Below are 13,133 nucleotides of genomic sequence, written 5' to 3'. Positions count from 1 at the left end.
CCAGACATTGAGATAGAACCAGACTTGTCCTATCAAGAGCACCCCGTCAAGGTATTGGATCAGAAGGAGAGATCAACGCGGGCAAGGTCAATCAGAATGTATAAAGTTCAGTGGAGCCACCATTCAGCAGAAGAAGCTACATGGGAGACGAAGGATTTTCTACGCTCTCGCTTCCCCGACTTTCTACCCAAAGGAGTCGGTATGTAGCCCAAAACCCCACCCCCACCTGCCCTTTGAATGCAATTATAAGAAAAACTTAGATAACAAGGATAGTCTAAGTTGTGATTTTAACTTAAAAAGGGCTTCCTTCTGAAGTTGCAAAGAGAATGACATTCGAAGAGCAGTTAACAAGAGAAACTCGAGTTTAAGGAAGAGTAGCACACCATCGTGCCTTAGTAGCACCCCTCTAGAGGACTCTGCCTAAAATCTCGGGACAAGATTCCTTTAAGGGGGGAGGGCTATAACACCTTAGGTGTTACCATGGCTAGAGCACACCTTGGTACTAAGGACTATGATCACATGTGGTAGAAACTTAAGGAGAACATAAGAACCTTAGAGACCATGTGTTAATCAAGATTGTTAATGACCTAAGAGCATCACTCAAGCTTTTGTGCACTTACTACCTTGGGCAAGAGGAGGGAAAACCCTAGACCCCTCTTGAACCCTATCTCCCAAAGCCATGGTTGAGAGGGGGGAGAGAATAAGCAAATGTGCAAACCATGAGTTAATCTTTAACCAAACTTTATGTAACTTTATAACCAGCAATTGTGGGAAGGAAATATTGCAAAAAGACCCCTGGAGAAACCCCAAATCCATTCCCTAAGTAGAGAGAGAGCTAGAGCTCTCTAATTCTCTCTAAGTCAAAAACTACACCTACATTAAAGATCAACCGTGTTCACCTTGAAGATGGCACCAAAACCACCTATGTTCTATACCAAAAATGTGGCATACCACCTAGGGCACCCACTGGAAAAAGCTGAGCCCGAGACCTTGACGTTTGACATGCCTTGGCATGGCTTTTGTCGCGAGGTGGGCAGAGTGACATACCTGATTTGGCGACCGAAGATCTCCCTACCTAGGCCATATCTGCCATGGCAACTCACAGATGAGAGACAACCCTAGGTGCCAGGAAAAGACTCGCGCCGGATTTTTGCCAAGATTCGCACGTTTGCGACTTGGGCGAGCTGTGGAACACGGGCAGAAGAAAAGCTCCACGTGTTCGACGTGCTCTGTGCACGCCAGAGCACGCCCACGCGCGCCCCGCGTCGCGCCAACGGCCAGCCGACGCCATGACCTGCGCCTATAAAGCCCACTTAGGCGTCGACCACACTCTTCCGCGCACGCTCAAACCTCACCGGAGCTCAACTCACCGCCGTTTGCCCGTGCACGGCGTGTCCGCGGCCACCCGAGCCCCTGCCGCCGTAGACCGGCCAGCCCAGCCCTTCCCAACCCCGTCCAACCCTCCGAGACGAGTGAGCACACCTCGGTGAAGCTCCCCGAGCGAGGAATCGAATTCTGCTTCGCCGGAGAAGCCAGTCCACGGTCGCCGGAGTTCGCAACCCCGTCAGAGTGCATGGACCGGGTAATCCACCGAACCATTTTCCGATTCCTTGTGCACACAGTCTCTACGTCACCCCGTGAAGCTCACCGTGCCATTGGATTGAACCAGATCACCTTGTTTTGGCCGGCACACCCGCCGCCGACGAGGACCCCCGCCTGCGCACGTGGACCGAGCGATTCCGGCCATCCCCACCGTCGAGCCGAATATCGCTATGACCGCCAGAGCCTCCCCGAGCCAACCCCGCCCCTCGCCGGACCTATCTCGCCGCCGGTAAGCCGCGCCACCCTTTTCTTTCTTGCGGGTACTGTTTAAACCTAGGGAAGGACCGGGGGAAGAAGGAAAGATGTCTGGGGGGTTTTGTGAAATGTCAGAGACTCAAATGAATAGTAATGCGGGGGTATAACTGAGAGAGTTAGTTTGGAAATAACCCAGGGTCCTCGGTGTAAACTGCTTTTCCAGAAAACCTTTATTAAATCTGATTTTAAATTTGAACAGAAACTTTAATAATTCATAACTTCTGTTTAGTTCATCCAAATTTGGTCAAACCAATTTTGTCAGACTTTAAATAATGTAAACTGCTTAGGAAAAATATAAAACCGTTAAGTACTACAGAAAACTATAAGGTTCTGATTTAATTATTGTTTTGGCCAAAAGCTAAATAATAGGGCTAAAAATAGTTGCATTATTTAACTAGGGTTAGAAAATTTTGGAGAAGTTTACATCCACCTACTGACCTGTTTAAAAATGCTAAACATCTCTGTCCAACCCATTAAGTTAGCTTTTGCCATTAAATTTACAATATGCTTAAGGTTAAGGAAAATAGAAAAGATGATTTAAATAATGAACCAGAGGGCACCCCTATTTGTGTTAGAATATTTGTTCAATGTAGTTCCCTAGAAAAATCTATTATACCCTGGTTTAGTATGAAATAAGTAGGATCCCTTTTATTTTAAGAAAACAAGGAAAACTTAGAAAAACCCTACAAAAATAACCCCAAGGTGAAAGCACCCCAACCCTTGGGATAATTAATGTTTTGTTATTAATAACTTAGGAAAAATATGAAATCTGCTATTTGACATTTTTCAAATGATAATGTAGTAGAAAGTGCCTTTTCGACATTTAACTTTAGAAAATCATAACTAAATGACCACCCCTTAGCTTTCTGTGATTTTTGGCATAGAAGCCTATATTACTGTTAGATGCCAACAAAAATAACCTTTAGGGCAGAACTCACCTCTAATTAAGAGATGTAATGCAAAGTGGCCCATTTTACACAACTTTTGTTATTTTTCTCTAAAGCATAGCCTTTTTATTTTAAACCTCAAATTCCTAGAACAGGCTATAATGACCAATGGCAACCCACTATAATTTTTACAGAATTTTTGGAAAATATTTAACCACTGTCGTAGTTCAAACCTACACTAGAAACCATAAATAGAAAATAAAGAAAGGGAAATATGAATAATAGAAAATTAGTGTCATCCTAAAACTCTTTATAACTTGTCCACTGAAATATATAAAGGCAATACCAATTACCTATGCCTATCCCTAGCAAAACCTAAACCTAGAAGTGATAAGCACAAACCATTAAAAGCCACGTATGACCCGGAAATCCTAAGTTACTCATTAACTTAGTTTTTCTTCTCTTAACATAATGTTATTAAATCCTGCATAATCATGACATACATGTTCATTGCATTCCGATAGACTGTAACTTTGCTGATAGAGAGTACGTCCTCGTGCCGGAGCAAGGAGCTGCTCAGGAGGTAGCCCCGGATCCAGCACCCGAGCCTGCACCAGAGGATCTACCTGCCACAGCCTTGGAAGGCAAGCCCCGGTTTATGCATAACCTGTTTATTATGCTATTTTACTATACTTAATGATTGTAGGATTGAATGTGCACTTAGGTGTAGGAGTTGTTTGAAACCCTAGTTGCATGATCTCAGGAATCCTTTTGAGATGGATACTAGTATGCTACGTCGAGTAGTTGCTTTATTTAATTAGGATATCGGTAGAAGACGAGTGATTTTTCTAGCACTCGCGCGAGGTCAGAAATTGGTTGTACTCACTTTCATATCATAATGATGCTGGTCTGTGGACAACAATCCATGGGGATTGGTTGTCTACGAGATGGAAAATTTGAATAAGGATTAACGTGCGGATACCTGTGTCAAGCGTTTGAACGTACTAAACACATACCGAGAAATATGGTAAATCGGTAAGCCTAGTACCTGAGTGAACCTGCCCGTAGACATATCCCCTCACGCGACCTGAGACGTGGTCTCCCATTCCGGTTATGGTGGGTACAAGTGTGGTCGCTGCACGACGGCAGTCGGGGTCAGTGAGGCATTGTACGCCAAGGCGGTGAGCCCTGATCTGTTGCCAGGGAATCGATGAGGACGGTTGATGTGTGTGGGGACGGAGTGCATCTGCATGTCGTGTGTTTAGGTTTACCTTGCAAGGATAAAAACTCGATTCGAATTGTCCGCTTCTCGCAGCTAATGAGACTGCTTGATCCATTGTACTGCATTGAGTAACAAGTGGAAATATGACGAGTTGATATAAGACGTTGATTGCTAAAAATGTTTGCTACTATGTATGAGTAGATAGTACACATTTAGCCTTAAGAGAGTCACACTTAAATTGGCAAAGTTAAAACTTGACTTGGAAACTCAGCTAGTGCTTTTGGCAACCAAACCCCACAGCCAAATAGCTGCATATCTAGAGGTAGAGGAGTAGACTCCTCACACCAGGTAAGTCTAGCTGAGTATTAGTATACTCAGCCTTGCTTGTGGCATAATTTTATAGATTCTCTGGAGGACATGGTTGCTGGAGTGACTTGGCCGTCCATCTTGCCACCGGGTTAGACTGTCGAGTGGGACCCCACCTCGGCTGAGGAGGAGCATGAGGAGTGATGGGACAGGCTTCCCCATCTCTATGTTTATTTACCGTTAGTTTTATTCCGCTGCACTTCAAACAATGATGGTTACTTTTGCAAAAACTCCGATGATGATGTAATAATTTAATACTCTTACATGCATGGTTTTATGCTTTATTGTATTTGCTCTGTGACTCACCATCGAGTGAGATTGTGGTACTTGATCCTGTCAGTGGCCGTGTCGGACTAGATCCGAGGGATTGACGGGTTATTCCCATTTAAGTGTGGTCTAGCCTCCACGGCAGGGCTTAGGCACTTAAATTGGAATAATTCGGGCAGTTCCGCCACAGAAGACCCTTGATCATGGCCTTAATGACGATTTCATTGGGCACCGTTGGCGCTTGTGCTCTCAAACGCAAGAACCTTCGGACATACGCCTGAAGGCACTCGTTATGGTCTTGTGTGCACTGGAACAAGGCCTGAGCGGTAACTGGCTTCATCTAAAACCCTTGAAAACTGGTGACCAACATGTCCTTAAGCTTCTACTATGACGTGATTGTCCCTAGCCGAAGAGAAGAGTACCATGTCTGGGCCACACTTCAGACTACCATGATGAATGACTTTGCCAGGACAGCGGCATTGCCTCCATATGAGGATATTGTTGCTTCATAGCTCATCAAGAATTGCTTTGGGTCTGAGTGCCCATCGTACATGGCAACTGGGGTGGCTTGTAGGATTGTGGCCATGGAATAGCCTGCAATTCTGCTGCCAGGGGAGAAGCATCATCAAAAGTAAAGTTACCATGATGAAAGTCATCATACCATTCATCTTCGTTGAATGAGCCATCTTGATGAAGCTCCCTGTGCTGAGGCCTTTGGTCCTGGTCATCTTGAGTGAGATGACGCATTTCTTCAGCGGCCTCATCGATCTTCTTCTAAAGATCGGCAAGACGAAGCATCTTCTCCTATTTCCTCTGGACCTGTTGATGAATGGCTTCGAGGTCCCTGATCTCTTGGTCCAACTATTCCTCCTGAGGTGTCGGACTAGTAGCCTTCCTTTTCTGAGTTTTCGCTTCGCGCAGTGTGTCCTGGTTGACGTCTACTGGCTGCAGTGCAGCCCCTAGTCCTGACGAAGTTTTCTTCGGCGGCATGACAAAGGTCACGGCATGCCGAAGGTGGTCAAATGAGTTCACCGGAGGTGGGTGCCAATGTTGGGGACCTGTTCTCAAATGCTATGAATTAAGAACAAGGCAACAAAAAATGTTAATGGTTAAAGACCTTCGTCCTTCGAAGCATTATCTCCCTTAGGATATAATGATCCTCAGACGAAGGTTATGAAGGACGTACCTTCATCATCTCAGTATATAATAATGAAAGTAGAAATCATATGAAACATGAGAAATAACATGAATGATCACAAGATATAATCAATATATCTCTTTTATATCATCATGAATAATATTGAGTTACATTTATACCTTCGGTTTGACAGAAGGCAAAAATCCGGGCGTGACATGCGAGTGAATACAAGTCAGCGTGAACAGTACGGTGTCACTGTTCATCTATTTATAGGCACAGGACGTAGCCTATGTAGAATTACATTCATGCCCTTGACATTTACTATTGACTTTGGGATAATCTATCGAGGACTAGACATCCTTTTCCCCTTTAAGTCGGTTTCACTTTCCATCGCTAAGCCGAAGCTTTTTCACGGGTAGCTTCGGCACTGGTTTATCCTTCTCCCGAACCGCGCCCTTCATATCTTGTACAATTTCATCCCATGTCCGAAGGTTCCTGTACACATATTATACTTGGAAAACATGTTAGTCGTGTTTTTGAGGACCTTCGGAAAATGAAGGCCCCCAACAATAACCATGACAGGTTCCACGTTTTACCCATGAGTGCACATGGCTACAAATGCAATAATGACTTCTGTCTTCATACCTCTAAGGATATGAAGCTGCATCATACCCCTCCTCGGGCAACATATGATGCTTATTGTACCGGTACGGTCGGACCATATGATCGCGACGAAACTTCCATGCAAAGGATGATGGATGCACTATGCATGACACCAACATGAGACCGCCCCATCTAACATGTGCTAAATATATACTTCCACTACTTCAAAATAATAATCAACACGTGTAACATACTCGAACAACACCCTCAACATATGTAAATAGTAGATCATGAATAACTTCAACTAACAATTCTCAAAATGGAATATGAGGATGAGCACATTTGACATGGATATGAATCAAGTACAGGACACATAAATCGACCAACGGTATAAACCATCACTATTTTACTTGCCTTCACCAGGAAATTGGACAAAGCCCTAAGTACGATCTGGAAGTCCACCACCTGCTTTTGACACACATCTTAGTACACAAATCCACGTAACAAACGCACATAAATAACGCTGCACCTAGCACGATTCCAAACCCGTCGCGAGCGACAATTCTCCCCATCATCCACCAAACTGCAGCGGCGCTGCTTCACAATTTCATATCTTTAAAATTATGACAGCAGTGATATCAAACAAAAACTCCAGAAGCATCTACATAAAATTACCAACAAGTTTTGTATTCAAATGATAATTAAATTCCAACATCTAAATGGCCCCAAACAGCCCACAAGATACACCCTGCGTTCAGTTTTTGGACAGCAACCTAGCTGGGTTCAAACAGCGATATCTCCTAAAATATACCTCTGAATCAAGCGCATAAGTACTCGTTGGAAAAATATGTCAAATCTCTACATGATTTTCATAATGTTTACCACTAACTACCCCCGAAAAATCCCCAGAAACTAATAATACTACTACTGTTCGTCCACCAACAAAATTATGGACAACACCTCTACCGAATCGCATAGGTGAACGTATAACCAAATGAATTGCAACACAAATACATAGATAACCACAAGATCACCTTGAGTTCTTCCTTTCCTCCTTCCTTCTTCCTCCCACCAAAACTCCAATTGAAGGCTTGCACCAACACGGAGAAGATCCAAATGGGAAGGGGCTGCACCTTGGAGTGGAGGAGATGGGAGGTGGCGGCTAGGGTTGTGTGGGGCAGCTACAAGAACTTGGGGGGGGGCTGCAAGAACTTGGGGAAGGAGGAGAGGGAGGGGGGCGGCGGCCAAAGGGAACAAGAGAGAGGGGGGGGCTGCAAACAAAAGAGGGAAACGGGAGGTGGGCTAGGGTTGGAGGTGGGGGGGAGATAGTGGGCTCCCATCCAACGGACCAAGATCTATGGCCCAAACCCGCTCTCACATCCGCTCCCGACCCCAGTGTAAAAGTCAAGAAAGTTCTACTGCTTCACTGAGGTTATGCCTCCTAAAACTCCAAGCCCCAATAGCACAGAACACGGAAGAGAAAAAAAGAAATATAAACTTTAATTTTTTTTGTAAAATTGCGTATCACACTGTACCCCCTTAAAAAGAATTTGACCTCGAATTCCAACGCTTCTGTCGGAACGACAAAAGAAAGATTAACGAAGACCAAAAACTCACCCATAACGAAAAGTTCGGGATACTTCTGCCGCATCAGCTCCTCAAGTTCCCAAGTAGCCTCGCGCTCAGACTGATTAGTCCACAAAACTTTAACATACTTAATTGATCTCCTTCTCATGACACGCTCCGAGGACTCCAATATACGCACCGGACGACACTCCAGAGTCAGATCCTACTGCGCAGCAATCGGTTCCAACTCGATTTGATGGTTTGGATCCCGCAAAAACTTCCTCAACATAGAAACATGAAATATTGGGTGTACCCCTACCATGGAATCTGGCAATTGCAAGTGATAAGCCAAGCTGCCAACCCGGGCCAGGATAGTGAATGGTCCAATGTATCTCGGGCTAAGCTTTCTGGAGACACCAAACCGAACAACTCCTTTAGTGGTGATACCCTGAGGAGGACTTGATCACCCACTGCAAATTCTAAGTCCCTCCTCCTCACATCAGCATAACTCTTCTTATGGCTCTGAGCGGCCAAAATATTCTGATGAATTTCCCGAACCTTCTCAGATGTCTGCTGAACCCAATCAGGACCAACTAGAGATCTCTCTCCCAAAGTCTCCCAGCACAAAGGGGAGATACACCGCCTGCCATATAAGGCCTCATATGGTGCCATCTTCATGCTAGCCTGGTAGCTGTTGTTATAAGCGAACTCGGCCAAGGCGAGATGATCCTCCTAGCTACCCTTCCAAGACAAAACACAAGCGCGCAACATATCTTCCAAGGTTTGGATAGTTCGCTCCGACTGACCATCACTCTGAGGGTGAAAAGCGACACTAAGAGAGAGCTTGGTACCCAATGCACGGTGAAGACTCTCCTAGAATTTGGATACAAATTTGGAGTCTCGATCTGAAACAATGGACATAGGCACCTGTGAAGCCTGATTACTTCTTTCATATACATGGGAACCAACTCTGAAGCTGAGTTTTTGGTCTTCATGGGAATAAAGTGTGTTGACTTAGTCAAGCGATCCACTACCACCCAAATAGCATCCCTATCTCAAGGAGAACGAGGTAAGCCCACCACAAAATCCATGGTGATATACTCCCACTTCCACTCTGGAATTTCCAATGGCTTCAATAAACTCGCGGGCCTCTTATGCTCGGCCTTCACACGCTGACAAACTTCACAGGCGGCCACATATTTAGAAACATCAACCTTCATCCTCTTCCACCAGAAGTTTTGCTTCAAATCTCTGTACATTTTGGTTTCGCTAGGGTGAACAGTGTAAGTCGTTTTATGAGCTTCTCTCACGATATCCATCTTCACCTCTGATTTCTGAGGCACACAAAGACAGCCCCTGAAACAAACCAAATCATTTTCATCAATGGTAAACTGACGGGGTTTACCATCTCCGACCCTCTTTCGAGCTTCCTGCAACAAACGATCCTGCTGCTGAGCCACGCACACCCTCTCCTGAAGGGAGGCTTGAATGAGCATCCGAGTCTCCTCTCTTGCGGTGCCGACATAGCACAAAGCGACCCCCATAAGGTCCAGATCTGCGATCAAAGGCAAGGCCACATTAGGAACCCTGGACCTGCTAAGGGCATCAACCACCACATTTGCCTTCCCCGGGTGATAATGAATGGATAGATCATAATACTTTATCAATTCGAGCCACCGACGCCGCCTCAAATAAAGCTCCTTCTGAGTGAAAATATACTTGAGACTCTTATGGTCGGTGTAGATGTCGCAAGATTCGCCATAAAGATAATGCCTCCATGATTTTAGGGCAAAGACCACCGCGACCAATTCGAGGTCATGAGTCGGATAATTCCCCTCATGCTTCCTCATATGCCTTGAGCCATAAGCAATCACTCTGCCTTCCTGCATCAACACACAGCCAAGACCAATACGAGAAGCATCCGTAAAAACTGTGAAACACTTACCACTCTCAGGCAAAGCTAAGATAGGGGCGTTCACCAACTTGTTCTTCAATGTCTGATAACTGACCTCGCAATCACTGGACCAGACGAAAAGAACACCCTTCTCCAAGAGCCTAGTCAAAGGCTTAGCAATGCTGGAAAAATTTGGCATGAAACACCGATAATATCCGGCAAGCCCCAAGAAACTTCTGATTTCTGAGACACTAGAGGGTCTCTTCCACTCAACCACAGCAGCGACATTCTTGGGATCAACCGCAATGCCCTACTGATTAATCACATGACCCAGGAAAGCCACTTCAGACAGCCAAAAAGCACACTTCTTCAATTTGCCATAAAACTGATTCTTCCTAAGAGCACCCAGAACGAGACGGAGATGCCGCTCATGCTCTTCCTCCATTTTTAAATAAATCAAAATATCATCCAAAAACACGACCACAAAGTCATCCAAGAACTCATGTAACACCCTATTCATTGCTTCCATAAAAGCAGCAGGGGCATTAGTTAAGCCAAAAGACATGACTATGAACTCGAAATGTCCATACCTGGTGCAAAAAGTTGTCTTCTCAATATCCTCCTCGCGAATCCTCAACTGATGATAACCAGAGTTCAAATCCATTTTAGAGAACACCTGGGCACCCCTCAACTGCTCAAAGAGAACCTCAATACGAGGTAGCAGATATTTATTCTTGATGTCAATTGATTCAAAGCACGATAATCCACACATAACCTCTTGCTTTTATCCTTCTTCTCAACAAACAATACTGGGGAAGACCATGTTGACCTGCTAGGCCTAATGAAACCCTTAGCCAACAGATCATTCAATTGCCGCTTCAATTCCACCTACTCCTTTGGAGCCATCCGATACGTGGCTTTATGAATAGGCTGCGTACCCGGAATCAGTTTGATTTCAAAAGCCGCATCGCGCTCCGGTGGAATGCTTGGAAGCTCTGTTGGAAACACGTCGGCATAGTCACACACCACATGGATGTCTTGCACCCGCAAGGCAACCTCACTCTCCACCACCATGGAGAAAAAGATTCCCGACTTCCTTGACCGACGATCTGGAAGCAATTGGGACAACAAGGATAACGAGAACTTTGGAGAACTTCCCAAGAATACCACCTCCCTACCCGACGGCACCTACAATAACACTGTCTTCCAAAAATAGGATATATCTGCGCGATAATGAGTTAACCAATCCATACCCAAGATAACATCAAATGCCTCCAAGGAAATCACCACAAGATTAGCTGAAAAGACCTCATCAGCAGGAATGACGGAACAACCCTGACATACTAAATAGCTACTAATGGAGCCATTAGCAGAACTGACCACAATTGGGTGACCCATCCTCTGCACCGAAAGACCAGCACACGACACAAAGTTCTCCAAAACAAACGAATAGCTAGCGCCAGAGTAAAAAAGAGCATGAGCAACAAACGAATCAATTGAGACCGTATCTATCACCATGTCTCCTTGGTCTCTGCCATCCGCAGAGGGTAGCACATATGCTCAGGAAATACCCGCAGAAGAGGAAGCTCCCAGAGTGAAGTTAACAGAAGAAACCCACAGAGTCGCCGAACGAGGCAGACGCGGAGCTCCAAACTGGGATGGTACAGGAGTGGTCGGTGCAAGAGTAGGTGTGGCCAGATACTGAGGAAAACCCTACATAGGCACGAACTGAGAAGTCCCGGGCACATAAAACTGCTGCGGAGGGGGTGGTACTGAAAATTGCTGCTCAGTGCTTGACATCATGTTGACAGTGCCCTGAGAAGAGGAAGAAGTCACTGGCTCCCATCTGAGATTCCCATTGGGATTCCTCCTACACACCACATCCTTGTGATCTTGGCTGTAGATAGAGCACCTGCCACTCCCCTGACACTCGGCACGACGATGCACTTCACCACAACAGAAACACACTAGCCCCAGCCTGGGCTTAGGAACAGCCCGATACCTCTGAGTACTCCGTCCTGAAGTACTCGATTCAGAAGGTTTGCCATGGTAGGGATGGTGGCGCTGGTGCTGTGACTTTCCCCTCTTGTGGGCTGGACCCCCAGTGTTGCCCCTCCTCGCATCCTGGCCATGAGGTTGATCAACACCCGAAGACTTCTAAGACTCCATGGTGTACTGATGTTGCATCCCCACACCCAAGGCCTACTCCACTGTAGTACGAAAATCCACCAACAGAAAGGCGCCTAGAGCATGCTTGATAGAAGGTTTCAGACCCTGATGGAACTGGCTCGCCTTCTCCAACTCATTGTAAGCCACATGAGGAACAAAGCAGACCATTTTGTTAAAGCCCACTTCATACTCTGTGACGGACTTCTTCTCTTGCTTGAAAGACTGCAAATCAATCTTCATTTTCTCCAGGAAGGTGACTGGGTAGAATCTCCTCTCAAACTACCTGATGAAAGTGTCCCAGGTCAGGACTCCTGGTGAGGAGGAGTGAGCTGCCTCCATGCCTCTCCACCAAATTTGAGCCTCCCCCTTCAATAGTTGCGTGCCAAAACGAACCCGATCTCCATACACAATCTCGAAGACATCCATCTTATCCTCCACATAAGTCAGCCAATCCGCTGCCTAAACCGGAGTACCACTGTCATCAAAGGTGTCTAGCTTCATGCCCATCCATTGCATCAGAGAGAGACCACTGACGGGAAGGGCACCTCAGCCCCACTACCTGGAGCAGCACCCGCAGGGACAGCGCCCCCGAGCACTCCTCCACCTCCGGCACACTGAGAAGCACCAGCAGGGGCAACAGGAATAGCTTGTCTCAGAATGGCCAACTCCTCCTGCATGGCCTGCATCGCGGCTAACAATGCCGCCGGACTCATAGAATCCCCACTAGGACCTTGCGGGCTGCCACGAGCCCTACGAGGCGGCATAACTGCAGCCACATGAGTAAGTAAATGAGTAATAAAATTGGCATAGCACCTCATCAAATAATGTCAAACTAGCACTGACAGTTTCATCATATATCAATAGTAAAGCAGGAAACCCATCCTATATGTGTAGTGTGTCAGTTTATCATTATTTCTCTTGCTAGGACCTACAGCTTATTGCTCCGATACCAACTGTAACACCCCATTGCTCCCACACAATGGGTGTTACCAAAAACCCTTCCCACAAATTAGAAAGCATACAAAAAACATGGAGACAAAAAAAATCGGCAGCATCTCCTTTAATAGTTGCATAACGAGGGAAACACAGAGTTTATACATGATGTAAAAGAAAGGTAATCCACAGTGTATAATCAAGATGCAAAGGAGGAAATAAACATTCCGG

The sequence above is a fragment of the Zea mays genome, chromosome 2 (assembly GCF_902167145.1).
Source record: "Zea mays cultivar B73 chromosome 2, Zm-B73-REFERENCE-NAM-5.0, whole genome shotgun sequence".
Lineage (NCBI taxonomy): Eukaryota > Viridiplantae > Streptophyta > Magnoliopsida > Poales > Poaceae > Zea > Zea mays.
Note: the sequence above shows the minus strand (reverse complement) of the source record.